Source organism: Falco punctatus (genome assembly GCF_963210335.1).
Source record: "Falco punctatus genome assembly, chromosome: 20".
Lineage (NCBI taxonomy): Eukaryota > Metazoa > Chordata > Aves > Falconiformes > Falconidae > Falco > Falco punctatus.
The window spans coordinates 6,196,484-6,217,398 of record NC_137600.1 but is presented as its reverse complement, the minus strand read 5'-3'; the positions used below and the strand labels follow the sequence as shown (position 1 = coordinate 6,217,398).

The window sequence follows — 20,915 nt, the reverse complement described above, 5'->3', positions numbered from 1 at the left end:
AAAGAAGACTTTGGGGTTTTATCAACCGCTTTTGCAAAGTTATTCTTTGGGGTCTCAGCAGTATCCCCCAGCCGTGTGGCTGCTGCGGGGGGACTGGAGCAGTCCTGGCTTCCTCTGGCCTGGAGCCTTTACGGCAGAGCCGGCCGCCGTTGTCGGGAAGCCAGGAGATATCAAGTGGCTTCCCTGGGTGTGCCCTCCAAGAGGGAGGCTGGAGGGACAATAGCATTCTCCTGAGGGTGAGCATCCCTTGGGTCAGACAGAGCTGGGTTAACAAAGTGAGTCTGTTAAGGGAGGGTAAAATAGAGGTTGTATGAGCTCCTGCACGGGTGCTGTTTCCAGGCACTGTAGCTCCGAGTTGGGGAAAGGAAGCCTTCATGGTTTTTACCCTCATGTCTTTAATCCTTTTTCTGCATCCCGCAGGAGACCAGGGTCCATGGTTTCCATCCTAAGTTACTGTTTGGCTCATCTTACAGGCTGGCAAACGCTCGCGCTGGAGGATTGAACCCAGTAAAGGAGTGATCCCCCCCGAGAGCGAGGTGTCTGTGGCCATCATAGCAAACTTGGACGACACCGAGAGATTTGAGGATGAGGTGAAGGTGTCCATAGAGAACAGCCACACCTACGTCATCCCTGTCCAGGCTGTTGGCACGGGCACAACGATTGTCACCGACAAACCCATTGCTCCAGAGCTCAACTTGGGCCTCCACTTCCCACGTGGGCTCGGCAAGGAGTTTTGCTGTAGTCCTTCAGGCTAGTTGTTCTTCAGTGCTCGAGGTCCTGGCTCTGCTTCACCGAAGCCACAGGAACTCCTTTAGGAGTGTTCTATGGCCGTTTGAAAGTTGTTAGATACCCTCAGAAACCACCAAAATGGAAACCAGTTGCTAGATTGTCCCCGATTTGTTTTTAGTTGGAATATATTTATTTCTGTACTTTATCAAAGAATGAGCTGGAGGAAAACAGCAGGTCCCAGAAGCCTCCTGCTGGAAAATGCTACATTACAAGTATAAACATATTTCTGTTTGCAATAACGTTGCTTACCTTTCCACTCGCTATGGGCTATTCTCTCGCAAGAGTGGAAAACCTTGGCGGTAGCTTGTTAGCAACTCCTCGACTGAATTAATGGTGCTGGTTTATTTCCCTTCTGCCTGGGAGTCCTGGAGGAGCTGCAGAGTTTCTTTGCCCTGTATCATCCATCAGTCTGCTCGTCTTCCCCGGTTCCCCTGCTGGGCCGCTCTTTATTAGAGGCGCTCGCTCTTCCCTCGTTTCCCCTGCCCGCGTTCCTTGCGGTCTGCCAGCACTGCGGCGGCAGCAGCCCGAGGCAGAAGCGAGCGAGGGTGCCTGCAGGAGCAGCTCTGAGCGGGAGAAGAGGAGAAGTTGGCTGAGGTTGGGTGGGATAAATTGCATGTGCTACCTGAAAGAGCTTAGCTCGGAAGGGGGCATTCACGGATCCTAGTGCGTGTGTCTGAAACTGGCTACATTCTTATAAATGGGAGAAAAAATAAGCCTTTTCAAAGCGCTGTTGCTGTCGGAGTCCTCTTGGGACGAGAATAATACTCTTCTCCAAGTGCCTGTTCCTTTTGCTGGCTGCAAAGAGGCTCCACAGTGCTCCGATACCTACATTTTGGGCTAGAAAGAGGAGGTTGATGCTGCCTTAAGCATTTAGGCTAGATTAGTGGGGTGGGGTGGGGCGTTGGGGTGTGTTAAATATGCACCCACAAGCCCCCCAGGTAAGCAGGGACGTTACAGGGAGATTGGCACTTGGCCAGCGTGCCCTGTGCTCTGTGCAGCCACAGATGGGCTGCACAGTGGAGGGGAGAGCGTGGGTGGGATTGGTGTCATTGTCCTCTGCCCCCCTTCGTGTCTTTGCCTGCAAGCTAGTTGGGAGCCGCCGTTGGCAGCGGGTGCAGAGCTGCCGCCAGGTGAGCTGGGGGGACCCAGGTGACATCCCAGATGAGGTGGGCTTTCCCAGAGCCACAAATCAGGCACCTACCCAGAGCTTCCCCCAGCCTTCATCTGCCGCTGTCCACAACAGAAAACCGGTTCATACTAAGCCTTGTACACATCATTTGTAAAGTGTGTTTCAAAGACTCGTTTGTTCTAATCTGTCACTTCTGTGTTGGTGTTTAGCTGCTTGTGGCAGACGTGCATTTTGCAAGCCACGTGTTCTGTACCTTTCAAAAACCCAATAATTGTTGTAGGAACAATTCTGTTCCTGGTGGTGCTCAGATTTATAGAGGGTAGAATAATTATTCCACGCTGGCCTGCAGTTAGTGTTTCTTTACATAATGGAACCAATTTTCATTGAATATTCGTTTCGGTTTATATCTAGCTGTAGTGATCAATCTCTTGTTGTCACTCCATTCCCTCAGCTGGTAGACCGGGTCTTGTTGCTGTGTTTGTCTTGGGGGAAGCTTATGCTGATCCTGCGTTCTCACAGTGCATTTACCTTCCTAAGACACAAAACCAGCTGCCCTGTTCAGCTGATGCGTTGGGGGCAGGGAGAGCTGGATGCTCCCTAAGAGATGGGGGAGTGGGGGGGGGGGTAAGATGGGCCCCGGCGGTGGGATAACTGGTGCCCAGATCTCCAGATGAGTCTCTGCACCCTGCCAGCTCCCCAGTAGCATCTTCAGAGGAAGCCACCTGAGGCAGCAGCTCCCCAGGAGCAGGTGAAATGGCAGCAGAGCTGCTCGTCCACCCACCTGTAGCCAGGTCAGACCAGCTTCGTGCCTGGTGCAGGGAGACCTGCAGGACGCACCTTGGGAAAACCCTCTGAGTGCTGAGCACCAAAGGGTGATGCTCTGCTCACGAGTACCTGAGGTGACGGATCTTTGCGAAGCTTTTCCTTGCTGTACACAAACTGACCAGCTGCTGGCTGCTGAACTTAGGGCCAGCCGAGGTCTGGCTTTGGCTGAAGCTTCGAGCTAGGTCAGCCTTTTCAGAGGTGGTTTTACTGCTGAGCGTGCGGTCAGATAACGCCATTGGGGTGCTGAAGCTGGGTGACCACTGGGAAATAGCAGCCCCCATAACGTTTTCCATCTCTTCTTCTCTTCTAGCTTTGATCGCTGCTGTTACCATTTCAAGGTGACAAACAGAGGACGCACCCACCAGCTGTGTTGGTCAACAGAAGGCTTCCCCATGTTCAGCCATCGTGACCGTCTCCGTGCCATCAGTAACACCAAGGGCACAGATTCCTTCCAGAGCCCCAAACCTGCCTGCCCTGTGTTTAAGCTTCAACCACTGAGGACAGAGCTGATGCCGGGCAAGACTGTGGAGATGGTGCTGGAAGGCTCCTCCAGCACTCCCCAGGTGAGTTGCCCCACGAGGGCTGCGCCCTCCCCACCAGGTCACCTCCGCTGGGGCTTCTTCCGACGCCTTGACATTTGCCTTGGGAAAAGGAGCAAGCGCTTTCCAGAAACTGTTTTAATGCCACAAGTTACCGTGGCAGCACCGGCTGCTTTCCTTGCTGGCCACCATCAGTGTTTCCATAGTCACCATAAACCCAGCTCGCTGGTACCAAAATGCTGGCTGAAGGGAATGTTGCTGCTTCAGAAGCAGAGGGCAGGTTACAGGGTGTTGTGTGCTGAGGCAGAAAGGAAGGGCGGAGAAAATAAGTTACACTTAGGCTAGGAGCAGAGGCTGTAAATAAATGAAAACATGTGAGGTCATAGATCTGGTGAAAAGAGTGAGTTAAAAAAACCCAAGCACTAAACCTGTGAAGAGAGGGAGAGTCTGAGAGCAGCATCATTTTTCCTCTGCAGACAAACATGGGCAGAGGCTTGTCTAGCGCTGAGTCCTGGAGGAGAAAAACAGTGCGTGCCAGCCCTGATGGTCAGAGTGACGTTCATCCACGTGGGAAAGTGTTCCCAGGGACCGTTATAATTGACAGCTTGACTTGTTGTCGGTATTTCCATACCAGCTCACCCCAGACTCTCAGCCAGCCTTGGTGTCCCAAGGGCAGCCGGGTCTGGCAGCACCCTTGGGTGGCAGCTCAGCAGGGTCACGGGGTGTTCTCCCCCCCGGGCCCTTCTTTCCAGGCCAGGGGAAATCCCACTCTGCAGAGGAGCTGCCAGCTAACCCTGGTGTACGTTCCTTGGCTCTGGGACCGCTGGGCCCAGGTCTTTAAGCAAATGTGGAATGAATCTTCATGAAGCTCCTGCTGTTCCTAATGATCTGAAAGGTGCTTGCAAGGGTTGCCTCAGTGGCAGCTTGCAGAAGGCTTGATCGCTCACCTAGCTGAGTGCCCTCATAAATAGGATGCAGCATAACAAGAGGAGGGGGCTATTGAGGAGGGCAGTGGCTGTAAGTTGCGGCAGGAATAGGGTCCGTGGTTGGGTGGCTAGCAACTGCAGCGTGTTTTGTGGATGCCCTGCCAGCACCTGCTTGGGTGACGCGTGACTCTTGCATGCAGGTGGTGAAGGAGCAGCTGCTGTGTCACACCGTGGTGGGGAGCAAGGCGGGGAAGGCACAGGTAATGCAGATGGACGTCACGTGTGAGTTCGTTGATCCCGTTCTGCAAGTGTCTACCAGAGAAATCGCATTCCGTGTGGAGAAGGTAAGTCTCAGGATCGCATCCTGGCATTGAAGAGCGTGGCTGATGGCCGAAAGCCTGCAGGGTGTGCGTGCCTGTTAAACACGGGGGGGGTGGGGACGGTTAAACCGCTTCCCCAAGTCCACGGGGCTTTGGCTATCGATTCGAGCCAGAGCAAGCTTTGGCCGTTACCACGAGATGGTTCTACCGCCGAGATGGTGATTTTGCTGCCCTGGGGTCGGGGACAGTCACAGCTCTGCCCTTCTCGAGGTGGAGGCAGGATGGAGCTGCTGCGCCAAGGGCACAGGTGAGGCAGTGGGACCCGCGAGCGCAGCGTGGCCGTTGCACAGCCGCCTTGTGCGCTGGGGCTGCCGGGGGGAGAGCCGATCGCTGCAGCTGAGCGATGCTAAACCCCTCCTCACCCTTCCTGAGGTGCTTTGTGAAGTAAGTGAGGATGTTCTTAGCGATGAGATGGTTTTCTGACTTCAGCGAAGTAACGCTGAGATTGCAGCTGCTGCGCTGAGGGGGGATCGTAGCCACTTGCAGAGAGACACGCATTTGTGTAGTCAAGATGAAGGGAGGTTTCTGAGGCTCCTCCAAGGCATGGGGATGTCTGAACACCGATCCTGCAGGGAAGCTGAGAAGAATGGAGCTTCCTGCCAATTCCTCAGGCTGGTGAAGGAAAACTGTCATCTTTTGTCTCTCTCTGCCTTCCCTGCTCTTGGCATGGATGCTAGCTCTTTGCGTTTCCCTCAGCCTCACCTCCTTCAAAGGACCTGCAGTCATCCCTCAGCTGCAGTGATGACAACACCGATGCAAAACAGGAGCCCTTTAGTCTCTGGGTCCTGACTCCTCCATCATCTTTCCCTCTCCCACGCGGTATCTGAAACAGAGAAGATGGTTCATTATTTAGTTTCTGTATTTTCAGGCCTCTCCTCTGGTTCCCAGGCTTCCAGAGAAGCACAAAATCCTGTGAGCGGGTGGTTCACACTTAATGAGAAGCTTTTCAGCTGTTCCTGATGTCTGCCTGTGTTCTGCTTGATGCCCTGTGCTCTAGTTTATCGAGTGCTATGACCCTGCAGCTGTTGGATATCGATACATCCAGAACTAGTTTCCCAACCGCTGCCTAGTTGATGTGAACCCTGCAGGAAGGCCAGAGCGATGCATAAACAGAAAGAAATAGCTTAGGCTGAGCTTAACTGTGAGGCTACAGACACTTTGTCACTGGAGCAGGGAAAGCAGGACACACGTTGCAACCAGACCGTTGAGGTTTCTAGCTGGCTGTTTGTGCGTGTAAATGTTCCAAGCTAACCTTAGGCTACTGCAGGCTCTCTGCTCCAGGCCAAATCCTGCTTGCTTTTCTCTTCTGACTAGCATCCCTGCTTTTATGAGGCTCCTGGAGCCACTAAGGCTGTACAAAATGACTGGGGGTGAAAATCGTCTTGTGCCATTCTGCCCAAGAGAGAGTAAACTGGAGACAAGCGCTCTGGGTTCACTTTCTGCTTTTGACCTTGGTCAAGCAGCTGCCTCCTCTCAAGGTGCTGTTCCCTCGTCTGTATGTGAGACTGTTTCCCTGCCCCCTGGGGGATGCTGTGGTTTCTAAACGTGAAAAGCACCTGACGTTCTGAAAGAAAAACCTTGTAGAAGGGTAGAAACTAATACAGACAGTGACTAAGAGATGTGTGCAATTTTGGGGTTGAAAACTCTGAAATGCGTCGGAAGGGAAGGGAGGTGCGTGGCCACTTCAGGTTGTTTTCTTCTTGTCTCCTCTTTCTGTAGCTACCCAGTGACGTCCTCAGCCTACAGCATAAGCCTCTTTCTTTAAAAAACATGTCCTCCCTGCCGCTGAGCGTCGTCCTGGCCTTAGATCAACCCTTCAGAGTCTGTGATGCGGCCCAGCAGCCCCTCCCTGCAGATGTCCAAGTGAGCAGGACCTTCCCGCGGTGGGCTTTGAGGAGGAGGGATGTGGCGGTGCGTTCCTGTTGGGAAGTCCTCTGGCAGTGTCTTCTGCAGAGTCAGCAGTAGCCTGGCCCCAACTCAATCAGATCTGAAGCGAGCTGCTGGAAGAAACAAAAATACCCGAGTTGGGAAGATACTTCGTGGCTCAAAGCCATGAGGAGAAGGGAGCAGGCACCTAGGGCTGGGCAAGCCATGGAGTAAAGGTATCTCCTGGGACTTGCAGCAGCCGTCCTCAGCCAACCTCAAGAGCAGCTTGCTCTCTGTGAGGGCAGCTCTGCCTTCGGGAAGGCTGAGGATGCTCCTCCCGCTGTCGCCTGGCACCTGCCCTGTCGGTGGTGGAAGGTGGTGGACGTGGGCTCTGCTGGACACGTGCTGGTGGAGGTGCGGGCACCGTTCCTGTGCCGTGCCGGTGACTGGCCCCTGCGAGGCTGAGGCTGCCGTGCCGGTGCACTTGTGCTGTGAGGATAAAGGAGTTTCTCTGGAGTCAGGGCAGCAGCCCTGGCTTGCCGGAGTGCTGGTTCGGCTGTGTGTTTAGCACAGAGCCTCTGTGGGTCCGGAATTCAGTAGGACAATATCTATTTCCCCCTGGTACCGATGGAAAGCACAGAAATGTGAGCCTGCAATAGTCTGACGAGAGCGTGGTGCTTGCAGTCAGGCACTCGCTGTAAAGAACGTGCAGGGTGGGCTGAGAAGCCCACGCTGAGGTCATGCTTTAAGACATTGACATGTTCCATGCTATCCAGCCTTGGACTTCATTACGCTGGTGTTTGATCTTTTTAATCTCCTTGCAGCCAATGAAGCTGGAGGTAGGGGAGGAACGTCATTTCTCCATCGGATTTAACCCTGCTCACGAGGAGCATCTGAATAGCTGGGTGGCAGAGAAGGCTCTGAAGATACAGCTGCTCGAGCATCCTCGCGAGGAGCAGGTCACTGTTCAGGGAGAAGTTTTCTTCCCCAATCTCCAGTTCCAGACTATGGCTGTGGACTTTGGGTGCATCTTGAATGACACTGAGGTGGAGCGTTACATTGAGATGACCAACTGCAGCCCGCTTCTCGTCCGGTACCACTGGTCGTTCCTGACGGGCGGCCACGCGAGCCAGCTGAGGTATGTGCACCGTTGCCCTCTCCTTGAAGCTCTTCTTCCTAGTGTCCTGTCTGTACCTGGCGAAGACCCAGGCTGTTTGCCTGGGATCTGGCAAGCAGCTGTCAGCTCTCCCTGGTGGGAATAACACCTGCCAGCCGTGGTCAGGTTAGATGCTCAGGGAAAAGGTGATCTCCGCCGGCTGGACGCTGGGGGGGAGACCATGTTCTCCAGCCGAGCTGGGGCTGTATGACACTACTAACGCTTTTTGCTTAGCCCATACCCTGGAGTCCTGCTGTGCCTCTGGAGCTACAAAGCCACGCTTAGGCAGGTGGACGGTAACATCACCGGTTTTCCATCCCTGCCGACCCTGTACGTTGTCATTTCATCCTAAGAGCCTACATAGGCGCTGCCACCAGAAGGACCTGCTGCTGCCCCGGTCCCTTGCTGCTGCTTTGCTGTAGCCCCCGTACTGGTTCCCCAGGAAGGAAAGCTGCTGTGGAGAGCTGTGCTTGCAGACCCTGGTGGCCTGAGGCAAACACCACCCTGGAGAAGGGAGTTTTTGTCTGTTAGCTGTTTTGTGAATGCGATGTGCAGTTGATTCAGCATTTTTCACCAAAACGGCAGGTTCTGCTGGGGCTGTAGGTCCAGCTGCAGGTGTCGGTGGGAGCGCTTGTCTGAGCATCCTTGGGAGGCAGGGCATCCAGCCCTGGTCAGTGGTTTCCAAGCCCAAGAGCACTCTTGCAGTGGTGCTGCAGCACATCTATAAACACATTTCTAGCAGTTCCTCCCGCTGTGGCCTCTCTGCGTAGTACAGAAGCCTAGTCTGGGCGGTTTTAATGACACTAGCAACTGTTTTTTCCATAATGCCCTGGGAAACCGAGCAAAGTTAACCACTGCGCATTGAAGTGCTGCTATTGCAAATAACAGAGATCATAAATAAACAGTTTTGTTTAGGGAGTTGGAATTTGGCTTAGAGGAGACTGGGCACTGGCATTAGCCATGGCGGTGAGGAGGGCTTGGGGGAGAAGCTGTGGACACTGGGGTAGCCCGTTCACAGCGGGGTCTTACCAGGTAACAGCCAGTCTGGTGTGACCCTTCATGCGCGGCGCCTTCAAGAACAGACCCTAAAATGCAGGGGAAAGTCTGCAAAAGCAGGTGCAAGGAGGTGGACAGGGAAAGAGTAACAGGGCTGTAAGCTTTGCTCGGAAGCCCCTGTCATCTCCTGGTAAATTAGATTAGGGTTTAATTACAAGCTAAGGGAAAAATCTAACGTTGATGATAGAACAATGCATATATTTTATGATAACAGAGAAACACACACTTTGGAGCAAAGCCTGTGTGGAATTAATTTCCTCTGGGGCCACTTATTGGCCAGTTGCCTGTTTGTATCTACTCTTTTTTTTTTTTTTTTTTTTTTTTTTTTTTTTAGGGTTTTGGAAATGTGACTGCTGAATCAGTTTTCAGCTTTTAATTCCCCCATCTCCACTTAAGTTGGCTTTGCTGGACCTGAGCCTGCAGGTTCTTCCGGCAGACGCTGAGTCACCCAGCTCTGAGTTGGTAGCAGCTGAGGGTCCTGAGCATCTGGCAGGATAGCAGCCCCTGCTCCAGAGGGTTTGGCATAGCCCCTTTGCTGGCTCGTTAGTGCTGTGGACGTTAGGACAGCTCCCTTTTCTGCTCTGCATGTTAATTAAGCAGTAATGTGCTCGCTCTGGGTCCCTCGGCAGACACCATGTGATTCTCCATGTCAGGGCTGGAAATGAAGATGGTCTCCAGGCTATTAACACCTCAGATTGCTCATTAAGAGCCCAGCAGAAGGGCAGCATGTCAGATATTATTTCTGGTCTACATTAAGCACTGTTGCTATTCTAAATTATCAGATCAAACTAACTCGGTCTGACATCGAGGGAATCAAACATCAGGTCTCGTGAAGGCGAGATCGATAGAATTGAAGCGTCCACACCTCTAACCTTGCTGGAGCTGATTGCCAGAGACTCCCAGCATCAATCAGACACACACATTTATTTTGGCCAGGAGAGAAAAATGTTGTTTCTCTGCCTGGACAAGACTATTTGTGCTTAAAGTGGGTTTGGTTTTTTTGTTTCTTCTAATTGCTCAACCCATTTTTTCCTCCTTACTCTTTAGTCACTGCTGCTACTTTGAGCAATCGTATCAGCAACACAGTCCAGCCATTGCTGTGCGGTTAGTCATTTCCAGGGCGCACACAGGGACAGTTGGAGGTGTCGGATCTCACTGCAATGATGTTGCTTCTCTGTCTCCGCGCTGCCTGGTCTGAATGTCAACGGGTGGTTCAGTAAATGCACAAATCTTAGCTCAGCAGAGGAATTTATCCTAGCAAAGAAATAGGCATCAGGGCATTGGGACAAAATGCAGTTTCGAGTTTGCTCTTGGCGAGGGCAGACCATCACCACCACCTTCCCCAGCTGCTGGCCAGGTGGCCCAGCTCAAGCCGCGTGTTCCCACAGGGTGCACTGGGCAGGTTTTGAGTTTACTTCTGTATCACATTGTTTTGTTTTCAGTTTCAAACACCCTTGAGCTGTCTTGCTTGTTCCAAAGTCCCTTTTCAATCTGCGTCTGTTGGCCTGCAGGACAAATCAAAGTGCATTGTCGGGCTCCATAAGCCTGTTTAGATGCCTCAGGGGCGCATGGCCTCTGGTGCTTTGCCCTGTGACAGAGCTCGGGCTTTGTTGGGGGGCTTGTTTTCCCCCGGTACTTCGGCTGTGCCTAAGGGATGCACCAGCGTGTGGTTCCTGGGGGCCTGGGCAAGGATGCTGGGCGTGTGGGTGCCACGCACCAGGGCAGCAGCCTCAGCGCTGTTAAAACTCCTGCATTTAATGCAAAGGGGTGGTGGCTCCTGGCACGTGTCCTTGGTGCTGGCAGGACCTGCAGGGACCTCGGGCCTTCCGATCACCATTCTGGGGTGTCTGTCCTGCTGGTGGTGGCTCTCGCACAGCCTGAGCTGGCAAGGTCACGTCATCCTGCCTGAATCTTCACGTGCGGTTTGCAGAAGCGGTGTGATTTCTGGCTCCTCTATTTTGGGAGGTGGGTGTGGGGAGTGGTGTGAAGCTGTGTCCTTAGGAGGCTCAGAAACCAAGAGACAGGCTGAGATGATTTTTTTTCCTAATGTCTCAGCGGTTTGGATGGTGGGTGGCACAAGGCTGTCCTGGCCCTAGCAGGAAGGACTCTTCTCTCCCTGCTGTCAGTGTGCCTGTGCTGCCATTGAATCCCCCCTGTTAATACCTGGATCCATTTTGTCTCATCTGACGGGTGGTCAGGTTGGGTGAGATGGACGCAGGGGGGTTAACACCTTGCTGTCAGCTCCTCCAGCCCCAGGCTGACCTGCTTATGTCAGGAGGCTCCTCATCTCCGCTCCAGCGTGCTGGTGGAGGCACTTCCGCAGCCCTTTGGCCCCTCTGCTTTGGGGCTGGTCCCTTCTGCAGGTGGAGGAGCCGCTCTCTGCTCCTTGCCTTCATCCCTGCGTTCACAGCCTTGCTCTGAAAGTGCTGGAGGCTGCCCAGAAGGTCCCAATTCTGAGAAAGGGTTACCTCAAGCCTGGGCTGATGCCGAACATCTCATCATCTTGCCCTTCTTTCCCAGGACCAACCCCCTTTCCTTCAGTGCCAGGAAGATGTCGTGTCCTTGGGGTCAGCTTTCTGTTGACATCTCGGGTTCCTCACTCCCTTCCTTTTCATGTGATGCTCATTGTTGTTCTTTTTGACTTTCCCCCACTGGAAAGAGTCCCTGGCTGTGCTGCTTCACGCTTCTCTGCAGCAGGACTTGCTAATCACATCATCTCCCAGCACTGGGTCCCAGAGGGCTTCTACTTTAGAGGGAAAAATACTGTTGTTGTCTAGGCACCACGGTCTGGTGAAGTTGCCTCAAACCATTCTGTAGAACTAGAGGTACCTTAATAAATGATTATGGATTTTCCATCTTGGGGGTTTCCCTCTCCTCGGGAGCTGTTACTAAGCCGCATTATTTATCACGAGCCACTCTAAGAGCTGCGGTTTCATTTCCTCACCATGTGCATCGTAGCGAGCGGTTCTGGGACAGCTGCCGCGATGACGGCCAGACCCAGGCGCCCAACGGGTGCGTGGGCTGGTGCGTGGCTGGAGGGTGTTGAGGTGCTCCTCTTGGTGGCCCAAGACTGTGGGCATCTCCCCTGCCGCCAGGGAAAGGTAGCGTGCAGCTGCAGGCTGCCCAAAAGCACCACTGTCCCAGCTGAGCTGGATTTATCTCATCCTTACGGAGCTGCCCAAGTCAGCGGCCGCTGGAGGTGTCGGGCAGTTTGGTCGCCCGTCAGGGCCCCCCAACATGCACCCGGGTGCCTGGGCTGAGAGGAGCAGAGGTTGCGTGGGTGGGACCGTAGGTGGGCGATGCGCTGCAGGGCTGAGCGAGCGCCTTCATCCCCTCCAGCCCTGGTTTGTTCTTCCCCACGGATGGTGCCGAGCTGTTGCTCGGGGTCCCCGTGGCGTCCCAGCAGCGGGCAGAGGGAGGGCTGTCAGGGGCTCACCTGGGCGAAGCCGTGTTCTTGCATGTCGCTGTAGGGAGGGCAAGTCAGGCGGGATCTCTTCCAGGTTGTGAAGAGCAGAGCCTGTAATCCAGAAACGAAAACCAGCCTTAGATACTAAAGACAAATCTTTGTTTGGAGCCCGTGGTTCAAGGCACTGAATTCCCAGCTGTAAAAAATGTGCCGTGTTTGACTGCGGGGGGAACGTTTACGAATAGGAACAGCGGCAGGTAGGCATGGCCCGAGCGCGTCCCTCCACGTGGCGTTGGAAATCCAAGCAGAGCTACTGTGAGCACCTGCTGCAATTTCATACAGGGACCATAGTTGGAGTCATTTGGGAATTCTGAAAACGTTAACCCATACGCTTTTTACTGGCTGCTGTTGCTCAAAGGATAAACTCGGCTCTGTTTGCAAAACGAGCGGTTGAACTGCTTTGCTGAACCGTTTGTCAAATTTGTCCTCCAACAGTTTGTGTTTAGAAAATGCTGGGGAGGTAATGATGGCATCAGGACGTGCCACACCGGTTAGAAGCTCGTTTCAGCAGAGCTGCAGCCTTTTTGGCGCGAGGTGCGGTTCGAGCTGCTGTTTTGCAGCCAGGGAGTACCTGCGGCACGGCAGGGAGCTGAATCTCGGTGTCGCGATTGGAATAGATTGATTAAAAATGACCAGCGTTTCCTTCCCCAAAGTACTAATCGCGGCTGCTTTGGTGCTCATCAGGGATCAATGGGCTGTTTAATTGTGAGTCTCTGCCTGGAGCCGCTTGACGTGTCTTCCCGTGTTCCTTGCGTGTGCGAAGGTGTCCCGTGCTGGGCTCGTGCCGGCTCCGTCGGGGTTCAGGCACAGCAGGCGGCGGGCTCCGTCCCTGCTCCTGCCATCGCCGCTGCTGGTCCTGACCCGCAGCTGTGCGTAACCGCCCAGGGGAAAATTCAGGGTGAATACCTAGAAGAGCTGAAAACCTCCTTGCGGCACTGGGTCTGTGCTGGCTCATCACCATCCAGATCTGCCCCTTTGTGTCTCAGTCCCACCTTTTTGTGCAGTTTGTCCTTTTGTCTCCCTGCAAGGTGTTCACCTCTGATATCTGCAGTTCCTCATTGCAAGCAGTTGCCACTGCTGGACCGGCGTTGTCCCTGGGCAGCCCCCAGCATTGACCTGCTGCATCCTGGTTCTGGAGCTGCCAGGTCGGATCCATTCCTGGGCTGGCGGCACCAGTGCCCACCCAGGGGCCACGTCCTGCCAAGGAACTGCTTCTCCAGGTCTTCCTCCCTCCTGCTGCAGCTTCATGATTGAAGTTACGGTTTCTTCCAGGTTCAGCCCTCCAGCACCTAAACCTTTCATCAAACCCCAGCCACCAAAGGAGGAGGGAGCCTGCTCGGAGCACTCGGCATCTGCAGAGAGCAGTGTCAGTGATGGATGCGTAGAGGAGCCAGCTGAAGCCCTGGGAGCAGTGGGGGATCCTGCCCAAGAGCCAGCAGATGCAGAGGACTCCCTGGAAGCAAAGGTAGATTTTCTTGTACAGTCACTGTTTTGCGTTGCCTCCCCCAGCTTGCCACCAAAAAGCCGTGCTGGTGCCAGTGTCCCTTTTTTGCTGCCCTGCTGCCATGTGCCTTGAGAGTGGGCTGGGCAGCAGGGCCAGCAGCTGGACACGGGGCTTATGGGGAGGGACAAGTAGGGTAGTGTTGTTTGGAGAAGGCCATTCAGGTCCTCCTGACCTATGGTGAGGTTGGGGTTTTTTGGTTGGGTTTTTTTTGCACTGTGAAAGGAGGGGTTTTACCTGCACCGTGATGTGGAGGCTTCCAGTTCCCTTCCTCTGTCAAGCCCTGCCCAGTACTGGTCTCCATGTGCCACCTTCTCAGCCCCAGCTAGAGCCACCCGTTGTCACGTCTCTGCCTTCGCCCGAGCCCTGGTATTGCAGCGATGGCCACAGAGCTGCCTTTTTATAAATGGAGACTTGACAAAGTCGCTGTCTTTTCCTCTTAGTATGGAAAACAGCCTTTGGTCTGCTGACCTTCCTGGTGAGCCTCGGTGCTTTGGAGCTTGGCCTCGGTGCTAGTGGGAGCTGATGACGCCTTTTGCATCACGTGGGACAGAGGCTGCTCCTGGGGCAATAAAAAAGGATATAGGAGAGCACAGGAGGTTCTGAAAGTGCCAGAGTTGGTGTTAAGTTCAAGGAGGGGGGTCGCACCTGCTGACATCTAAATATCAGTGGTTTTAATGTTGTAGCTCTGCACGTGTTTTCTGAATCAGGAAAAAGGATACCTGGTAGGCATAAAGAATAGCGCGGCTGAATGTTTTCAGATAGAAGCATGAAATCATTTTTGTGCCCTGCTTTGTTGCCATGTATGCACAGATAAAGCAGGGAAATTCAAGGGGATATGGCTAGGTAGGATCCAAAATTGCTTCAAAGGATAATCTGGGTTGCAGCGTTGTCTTCTGCTTGTGTCACTGTATCAAGGCAATGCCCATGTAGCCTTCCTGGGGAGGTGGGAGACCATAAGCCTGGGAAAGATGTGGGTTAGCGTCTTTGGGAATATGCCCTTGGCAAAGCTTTGCAGGCTGGAAGGTGTGGAGACAACAGAAAGAGCACTGAGATGTGAGAAGGCTCAGCCCTCCCCAGTGCTTTATCTCCTTGGAGAGATGTAGCCTCTGGTTAGGTCTGAGGATGTGCTGTACATACCCTGCCCATGTCAGAGCCCCAGCGCAAAGCCCTCCTTCATGTTACCGAAGCAGCAGGTATTCTTAAACTTCAAGAGCAATCACAAAGCCCTTGCTTATAAATAGGGGCAGAAGCCCAGGGACGAGGTTCCGTTTAAAGGATGGCACCTCTGAGGTTAAACACCAGCCCTCAGCTGCTGCAAGACAGAAAAACATCTCAGCTGCCTTTTTCAGGATGGTGTTATTCGAGAGAAATGGCGATCCTCAGCCCTCCAGCACTGATGGGTGCACAAGGGGAAAGCTAAGCACCACCTGAAATGGGACAGCTGTGCCAAGGACTTCTGAAGTCCTTATTTCCCATTTTTGACACTTCTCGCTTGCAGCTGCATTCCTATTGTTGTCATGGAGAACCTGAGCTGTCCAGGGGTGGGGTGTTTGGTGCGTTTCTTGGGCAGGAGTGAGCAAAGCTGGGGTGGCATGAGGGTGCAACGTGCCCTCGAGGTCCCTGCCAGGATGGGGTGCTGGGAGCACCCCGCTTCCTCGTGCAAGCCGGTGGGTCCGAGCCCACCTGCCGGTGTGACACGGGCTCCACCTGCACCTCGTGTCTCATCTGCACGGGTCTTGGACCCACACTCGGCTAATGGCACAGGCGTCCCCGTACTTGGTGTGTGCCTGTGTCCCATCTTAGCTGCTCTTGGCTCGATGAGGCGGTGGAGCCTGCAGCACAGTGATCCCCCTCAGCCCAGCCAGCTGCCTCCTGTAGCCCATGGTGCTTGTTTTCCAGCTGCTGCCGTCCGCTGCTGTGGAGCTGGAAAGTCGGAGGCCAGTGAGGACCCAGGAAAGGATGCGGTTTGTGGAGGTGGAGCCCCTCCCCTCGGGACCGGAGGAGGTAAGTGGGCATCTGTCTCACTTCCCCGCTGGGCTCCCAGCGTGGCAAGCAGTTACGTAGCCCCCGCTGCCACTGGTGGCCCTCGGTGCTGCTCACGGAGTGGCCTCGCATCCCTCCCAGCACGTTGCGCAGCGCTGCTGAAGCAACCGGCCATGTAGGGCTGACCGAGGGTCCTGCCTGTGCAGCGCCTGTGGAGGGTGTTATTCGTCTTGTTACTCATCAGGTGCTCGGTAGGAAATTTTTGCAGTAGCTTTTGCGAGAGCAGTGTGCGGGTCGGAGAGAGAGTGAAAAGTGTCAGGAGTCAGACGAGCTGGGCTGGAGTCCCCCCCCAGCTCCAAGGGCTCTCATCTCCAAGTCTTGTGTTTTTCTGAAGGCAGTAAAAAGTGTTTTTAAAGGCAAGTTCTTCAGCTGAGAGAATGTCTTGCTGCCAGGAGACATCCCAAATTAATTTAGTGTATTAATACATTAATTAGTATGGGAGAAGATTTTTCCCAGGGTCTCTCCCACCGGTAAGTGGAATGGATGCAGAATGAGATTAGGGTGATCTCGCCTGTGATGAAGAGGCCCCTCCAGCCACATCTGTACTTTGCTCCAAGCCACGGCTGCTCTTCTGCATCAATTTCCACGCTCGACATCTCCATCTCTCCTCCCCTGCCTCCAGGTTTTTGATGTCCTGCCACTGTACGGCGTGCTGCCGCCGGGCAAGAGCCAGCATGTCACCTTCACCTTCGTTGGCCGCACAAACATTGCTGCCCGTGTCACAGCGCTGTGCAGTGTGGAGGGAGGCCCGACCTACGAGATTGCGCTGAGTGGGGAGGCTTCGCTCATCAACTACTTCCTTGACGTGACGGAGATCAACTGCGGGCTGCAGGTACCGCACGCTTCTCTTGGCAGAGGTCCTTGTCTTGGAACTGTCGCCGGCGCGTTGCTGCCCACCTAGGTCTAGGGCGCTCTTCCCTTCCCAGCTACTCTGTTGGCTCTGTCGCTTGGAAGTACTGCCTTTGGGTGATACGTTCTGCATCAGAGTTGTTTTTTAATGGCCATCTCTACCCCCCAATAGTTGGGATTTCCTCCTCTTCAAGGTAACGAGCGCTGCCTCCCGGGACAGGCAAGGACCCTGTGGTGATCTCCAAAGGGACATGTCCCCAGGACCCTCATCCGCCCATCCGTTCCTAAAGCCTGAGGTCCAAGGAGATGCTTTCTTTTAATGCTCTTGATTAATCAACAAAATAAACTGGGGAGGAAGTTAACTTGGGCTTCCAGTCACTGCAGCTGGAGAGAATGTCCCAGAACAATTGGCACTTCTTTTCAGTTAAAATCCCCACAGACCCTTCCAGTTGTTGGCCCTGTTTGGCTGTTGCCCTGTCTGTCTCTGCTTTTGCTTCTGTTTTGCTTGCAAATACTTGTATGCAGGTGCCTCTTATTCTGAAATGCCTCGATGCCTCCTCTTTTGTTTCAGCTGGCTGTTAGGTGACACCTTAAAGAGCAGAGGGCTTGTGTCCCCTGGTTTATTTATTACTGCACCTCTACGTGCTGCCGTCAATAGTGTTCCTGCGTAGGGCTAAGGGGTACCCTGTGGCTGGGGGTCGCCCAGGTTAACCCAGGACACCGCAGTGCCTGTACCTCCCCTGCGCTCCCTGCTTCTGCGCTGTGTTCATGTGCTTTCAAGCCAGGGAAAAGGGAAGGAGACTCCCAGCAGCAGACCTGCGTCTGTAACTTCCCGCTCCTCTGTCTTCTCTCCAGCTGTTTAACAAAGTCAAGGAAGCGGAGGTCACCCTGCAGAACAGAGGGAAGGTGGGATTCACCTACGTGGTGCTCGGCTCCAGCGCAGCCACTGCGGACAGCCCTCCGCTCGGCGTGCCCCTGGCCGTGCCCAGCACGGTGAGTAGCACAAGTGATTCACCCTGGCCAGGCTGCCCAGGAGAGGGTTATAGGGAAAAAAGGTGGTGGGGCGGGTGGAAAAAAAGAAAAGGAAGACAGAGCCACAAAACCGGCACGGAGAGCCAGGGCTGTAAGCAACTGCTGCTGGGTGGCAGAGAAGGTCGAGCAAGCGCGGTCCTACTAGAGCCCCTTCATGGCCTTTGCTGGTGGGTGGCTATGGCATCCTGCAGCAGCCGCCGGCGGGAGGCACGAGGGCTTCGGTAGCTCTTTGGACCCCGAGTGCTGAGCTCTGTGGTTGTGCCGACACTGGAGCCAGACGGTGCAGGCTCTTGTGAGGGTCACCTTCCCCAGGTTGTGTGGTCAAGCAGGACGTACTCCCTGTCCCTGCCTGTAAGAAACCCCACCTGCCCCCTGCCAGCACTAAGCAGGACTGAAATACTGTCTTGCCTGGGCATGAAGCTGCTTTGCCAGAAATTTTAGCAGCCCTTGTATTGGTCCCTCCTCCAGCTTTGCTGCTTTGCAGCAGTTTTGTGGGGCAGCGAGGGGGTCAGGGAGGATCGGGGCTGGAACAGCCAGGAGAGGAGTTTGCAGCATCCCGGCGCCCCAGCTTCTTAGTCCCGCGTGGATGTCTTTGAGCTGAAGCAGCGTTCCTGTCTTTGTCCCTTTTTGCAAAGGGAAGAGGAAGCCAGATGGCTTTCACATTGTTTTCATGCCCGTCTCCTACAAGGGATGACACAGTGATGCCCTCTTCCCGCGGGCTTCCGAAGACACAGCTCTGCTTGGACCCGTGCAGCCAGCTGCTGCAGCAGCAGCGTGGGTGCTGGCAGCTTGGCAGGGCTCACCTTTGCTGCAGCTGCGCTGTGCGCTGGAGTACGGGCTCAGGGGACCAAGTGGCAGGAGCTGTCCCGCTCAGGGGCTTCCCCTGCAGCGTGCAGGGGAGCGGGGAGCCGAGGGTCCAGCCCAGCGTGCAGAGGGTGAGCCAAAGGCGTCTGCGTCTGTGCCCGGTCACCCAGAGCCATGCTGCTGTCTGCTTCCATGTGCTCTCAGTGTGGCTGGTGTGAGCCCAGCCTGAGGCTTGGAGAGCCTTTCTGGAAGCCCAGGGAGGAGATGTCCTTCCCAGCAACACCTTCTTCCCTAGAATTTGTCCTGGTCTGCTCCTGCATTTCCAGAGATGTATGTTTGCAGGTCGCTGTGAGTCTGGATGGGCTCACGCACCCCTGGTGTAACCACGCAGGCAGGAGATGTTTGGTTGGGATGACGAATGAGTCAGGCCCTTCAGCAGCAGCCTGGCAACCACTGACGTGCAGTGTGAGGAGCTGCTGGCCCTGCTGAGGGCATGGGCCTTAGCTCGTCTTCCGCAGCAGCTGGTAGAAGAGCTTTTCTTTATTCAGTCTGGCTCTTGCTAGCAGAGGGTGAGCACTGTGAGCAGCAGAGCTGCGCTCCCGCTGAGCAAAGGGCGGTCTGTGCTGTGGGAATGCAGCCTTACGAGCCCTCTGAAGGACATACTGCACCCTGGTGTAGGAGACTCGAGCTTTTAGGATACGAGAAAGCTAGAAGGCCGTGTTGTCTGACGTTTTCTTCCATAGGAGAAGCTGTTTTCTCTTCTCAGTGTGCCTATCGCCTGAGCCGTCCCCCCACCAAACGCTCTTTGGTGCATTCCCTCTCTTGTCTCCCATGCCCTGCAGGGTTACATTGGACCTGGCAAGGAGCAAGTGCTCAAAGTCTGTTACCTGCCAGGAGTGCCTGGAGTCTTCTGCAGGGCTTTGCAGATTCAAGTGGGTCACCTGGAACCAGCAAGCATCACCCTGAGAGGAGAAGGGACCCTTCCCAGGATCTGCTTGGACCTGCCCAGGAACATCAGCGGTGAGCACTGCCTCTCTGCTCCGTGGGAAGGTCCCCTGGCTTTTTCCCCATGTCATATGCCCACAGGGCAGCTCACCCCCACCCCCACCGAGCCTGGAGGTTTCAGGGCTGTCAGACCAACACTCAACCCTCGGGTTGCTTCCTGGGTCTCTAGGAGGTGAGCCCATGTGGGCTTTGCCCCAGGAACCACCCTGCAGAGCTTGCCAGCATATCTGTCGGAGGCCTGGGAAGGTGGCGGCTGGGCAGAGAAGCTTGGGGAAGCTGTAACGCGGGCTGGCAGGGATGTTGGCAGGGTTGGATTTGCCATCGCGTTGCAGGGGATGGGATGCTCCTCTGTAGGGGGGAAGGTGGGTGGTAGTGAACGTCAGGATTCAGAGAGGAGCAGCAGCATCCACTTCCCATAGATTGCTCAAGGAGTTTGTTTCTGGGAGAGGCCAGCATCAGGGGAGTGGGGCTTCCCAGCTTAAGTGGGATTGGCACGGCGTCCACGCTTCTATTTGTGGATCGCTTCTTCCTCCAGGAAATGCAAAATATGAGAAGGCCCTCAAAGAGGCCAAAGAGAAGATGGCAAAGGACAGCCAGAGAGCTGAAGCAGTTGCTCTGGGGGAGGCTGCAGCCGCGGAGCCACCCAGGGACGACGCGGACACCGCGGTGAGAAGCCCCATTTGGCATGTGCCACCCTGCCCCTGTGTCACTCGAGCCCTGGGCACCCCGCAGCAGGCTTCCTGGGGCCCTGCTGGCACTTGGGACCTCCCTGCCCGCACCTGGCCACGACCATGTGTCAGCCCAGCGCTGCCCCAGGGGCTGCCCAGCTCTGGCTGTTGTCCCTCCAGCAGATGCACCAGCTCCCCGACTGCCTGAGGGAGAGCTCCTGAAGGCCGTGCTCAAGTGACTGAGTTCCCGGCACTTTGAAGGAGCTGCGGGTCGTGGCTGAGGGGTTTGTTGCTCACGACCCAGCTTACCAGCAGCAGCCTGACTGCGCCCTGGGGCTGTGCTGTCAGCGGTCATCTCCAAGAGGCATCAGCTTTCTCGTGGCTCCCTTTCCAAGAGAGCTGCTGTCCAAGCTGCTCTGGCACTGGTTGGGGGCAGGCAAATACTCGGAGCTCTGGAAGGTTCCTGGCCTGCCTGTCTGTTTGTCTGGCCAGATCAGCTTTTATGACAGTGACTGGGCAGGCGAAGGTGCTGGAGTCTGTTTCCCTTGAGATCAGGTCTTGACTAAGGGAGCAGGAGGTGTCACAGACGCTGAGCAGCGAGGCAGAGGGACTCCATCGCCCCTCTCAACAAGATCAGGGTGGGATCCTCTCTCAGAGACAAGCCTGTGCCTTGGGCAGGACCTTTGCTAACCAGCCGCTCTCTTTCCTTGCCTCAGTGGGACACGCAGCTGCAGCTGCAGGTGGAGCAGTTGCTGATAGAGGAACATGCCCTGGAGCAGCAGAAAGCTCTCAGCTCCGGCCCCCCAGAGGAAGCGGCCTTTGACCAGCGTGCTCGTCGGAGGCTTCTCAAGTTAGTAGAGACTCCAGGTGCCCCGAGG

The 20,915-nt window shown here is 54.9% G+C and overlaps 1 pseudogene across 1 annotated transcript in view; it reads left to right on the top strand.

Moving 5' to 3' along the window:
- LOC308055847 (hydrocephalus-inducing protein homolog) overlaps nucleotides 1-20,915 on the top strand; it is a 103,157-nt pseudogene that overhangs the window by 50,385 nt on the left and 31,857 nt on the right. The window contains exons 18-29 of the transcript XR_013931977.1: nucleotides 474-714; nucleotides 3,054-3,306; nucleotides 4,409-4,552; nucleotides 6,308-6,451; nucleotides 7,279-7,592; nucleotides 13,405-13,597; nucleotides 15,536-15,696; nucleotides 16,214-16,511; nucleotides 17,384-17,521; nucleotides 19,207-19,384; nucleotides 19,905-20,035; nucleotides 20,754-20,887. The product of XR_013931977.1 is annotated as a hydrocephalus-inducing protein homolog (transcript). The remainder of the gene's footprint in view (nucleotides 1-473; nucleotides 715-3,053; nucleotides 3,307-4,408; nucleotides 4,553-6,307; nucleotides 6,452-7,278; nucleotides 7,593-13,404; nucleotides 13,598-15,535; nucleotides 15,697-16,213; nucleotides 16,512-17,383; nucleotides 17,522-19,206; nucleotides 19,385-19,904; nucleotides 20,036-20,753; nucleotides 20,888-20,915) is intronic.